The sequence below is a fragment of the Meriones unguiculatus genome, chromosome 6, assembly GCF_030254825.1.
Source record: "Meriones unguiculatus strain TT.TT164.6M chromosome 6, Bangor_MerUng_6.1, whole genome shotgun sequence".
In the NCBI taxonomy this organism is placed as follows: domain Eukaryota; kingdom Metazoa; phylum Chordata; class Mammalia; order Rodentia; family Muridae; genus Meriones; species Meriones unguiculatus.
In genome coordinates, this window is record NC_083354.1 from 100,809,339 (window position 1) to 100,812,665 (window position 3,327).

Consider the following 3,327-nt stretch of genomic DNA (forward strand, 5'->3'; position numbering starts at 1 on the left):
GACAGAGCGTATGAGGAAGTGTATGCATTGGCTCTCTGAGCTCAAGAAAATGTTCCAGATCCTTCTCGGTAAAACTGAGGCTTTTCTTGTGGACAGTAAGCACACTCTCAGCTCTGAGTCTGATTTGGAGGAAGAATTTTCATCCCTTTGATGTGTTCCCAGTAGGATTTCCACACAGCATGAAAAAATTAATCAATGACAGCAATTTTCCCCGTGCCATGACAAGTATCAAATAACCCTCTGCACGTAAGATGTTGGGGAGGTTACAGATTGCGGGGATGGATCCAGGTGTCACATTGCCGAGCTGCGGCTTTGCTGACTTCCCAGCACTCCAGAAACAGATCACCTGTGGTTCTTTCTCTAGACTCACACTGTCATGACAGTGAGAAAACAGAACAAGTGGAGTACAGATCCTAACTGGCAAGATGATGGGAGCACCACCTATGGAGAACAAGCAAGCGCCACTGAATTAATTTTTAAAATTTAATGGGAGTATTTCGAGTGCTTTTTTAGTTATAAGTTACCGGGGAATTATTTTCCTGCATTGTATATCGTACAGAGGCATTGAGGGGATGAACTAATAATGCTCCCTTATGAAGTGTGGGGAGTGTTGAGGTCAGCCTTTTGGAGTCCCAGGGGGAATGGCGGGTGAAGCGTCAGTGACTCCTATGACTCCTGGAAAGGTCCTGACCAATGCACAGGGTGTTTATCCACTAGGGACTCCCAGCACACTAGTGAAGTCTCAAAATGGATCTAAAGCTAGGACAGTGACTGCTTCTCCCTTCTTACAAAAGTCTCCTAAGGTGACCTTGCCCACACACACACACACACACACACACACATTTATAGTCCCGCCAACGTGATTGATTGTTACTGGTGCTTGAGGCTAGCATGGGATGCTCTGATTGGCCTTTCAAACATTTACAGGCCTTTACACTGGACATTAAAGTACGACCTGCACCTTTGAGTCTGGTCTCCAGAGTCTGATTCCTGGGATTCTGTGTGGACTCCGTCGCCACGCACCCCTTCCCTGGGTTCCTGATCCTCACAATGAAGCTTACCACACTTTATTTTGAAATCGTACACTTAAATTCTTATCTTTGTATTTTTCATGTGGGGTGTGAAGCTTGCATGTGTGGTCATTCACTCATATGTAGGCATATGGAGATGCTTGCACACATGTATCCGGATCACAGGTACCATACTTCATCCTTTATTAAGTAAAGAGCAATCCATGCTCTTTATTTTTACTGAGGTAAGGTTTGTCCCTGAGCCTGGAACTAATTCAGATAGTCTAGAAGCCAATTTGCTCCAAGGATTTCCTGTGTCTACCTGCCAAGAACTGGGATATAACACACACACACACACCACACACACACACACACACACTCCTGCCTTTTCCCTGTGAGTACTGGGGATCTGAGCTCTAGTCTTCACTCTTGTCCAGCAAGTGGTTTATCCATTGAGCCCAATTTAATGTTTGTAAGACTTATTGGTGTCTACTATTAATTTTCAGTTTGTCTGTGTTCCTTGTACTTTTGGTTTTACACTAAAGCACCAACTTTCACCAGCAAAAAGCTATTATGTTGAAATAACCCATGAGATTATTTCAGAGAGTCCAAGGAAAGTCAAGAAAGGGGAAGGAACTGATCAATTCTAGAGAAATTAGCAGTGGGACTTTCTGTTATATATCAACCTTTTCTTTCCTCAACCCTACCTCTATTTTAACTCTTTGGAAAGAGCTCCTGTTGGACACAAGTTGGATCAAATATATTCTACTTGAAAAAAGAAACCCAGTTTAATGAAAATGGATATTAACAGGGATATAAACCTAGCCTCCAGAGAAGCCAAATGTATAAAGACAGAACAATTCTTTAGAAGGAAAAAATTGGGTACTGATAAGCCACTTCAAAAGATACCATCCCATTTCAAGTACCTCTTTCCAGCTGAGTTTTACCCTCTTCTCTCTCACCCCACTAACACCTCAGGCTGATAATAGCTGTACATCTTATTTAACAATACCCTGGATGAGCTAAAATGCCCTTTTATTGTAATACAAACATTCACACACATAATACATAATAACAAAACGTCAGAAAAGTAATCTTTTTCTGTATGTTATGCAAACAATTCAGTTCAATTGTGGACACTGTATAGAGTGTAAACTAAATGTTTTGTAAGTAGGAGTTGGCCAGTATGTTTGGTCTATGATGATGTAGTAGCTCTTATCTGACTACACATAGAATGTCCTTCCTTGACTATTAAACTTATTTACTGTTTCCTGAAAGTTAAATCTAGACATTTATCAATACCAGAAAATATGTGAGATATACATATGTGTGTATATATATATATACATAAATTGTATGTATGCAAATCCATTCAGTAACTGTAAAAAATATTCTTGTAAAATTCCAACAACTTTTCAATATCTTCTTCTTTCTTCAAATTATGATATCTGTACACTTTTTATTTTAAGTTTTGCTTTCCTTGGCCCCTGTAGCCACAGTTCATTTTCCTTTGTTTCACTTTTTTTCTTCCCTTTATTTAATGACATTACTCAAGGACAAATTGCCAATTTCATCCTGAGAACTACCTTCTTGTTTTCAAAGAATTCTGTTTCATTCATGCTAAAATGGAAGTATTTTTCCAATAAAAGCTACAGTTATGTCAGAAATCATATAATCATTTTATATTACCACTATCAATTTTCCTCTTCTTGGTATTGCTCCAAAACCCTAGAAATCATGGAATGATATTTAAATCAGATGCACAACTCTATTGAGAAATGGTTCTGTAAACTTTGATATAAAACCATCAAATGATAGTGTTACTAAAACATTATAGGTTTTCAAATGAGCAAATCTAAACAGCTTGGTATTTTTATCACTTGGAATAAATTACTAAGATATTCAGAAATCTTTGCCACAATCCTAAATTACATGAAACGAATATGCAATAAAATGGTTTTCTATCTGCCTATTCTTCAAATCGGTTTTCATCCATCAAAGAGATGCTAATTATGGAAAATGACTAATAATCTAGCGCCAGAGCCCAGTGATAACTACAAGTCCCATGATGCAAAACTCGAGCTTAAACCTATCTACCCACAGTGCCTCCTGGGAATTGAAGTCTTTTAGTCACCTACTTGGCAAACTAGATATCGCAGCCCTATTTCTGAGAAAGTCACTTTTAGTAATAAAGCCTGTGGAAAAACTGTCGATCCACTCTGAGGAAATTAGATTCGTTCGGGCTACTGCAGAGACAGCGACCAACAACTCTAGCGTGAGCCTCCGAGGGAGGCGGTACCGTGGCGTGACGTCACTT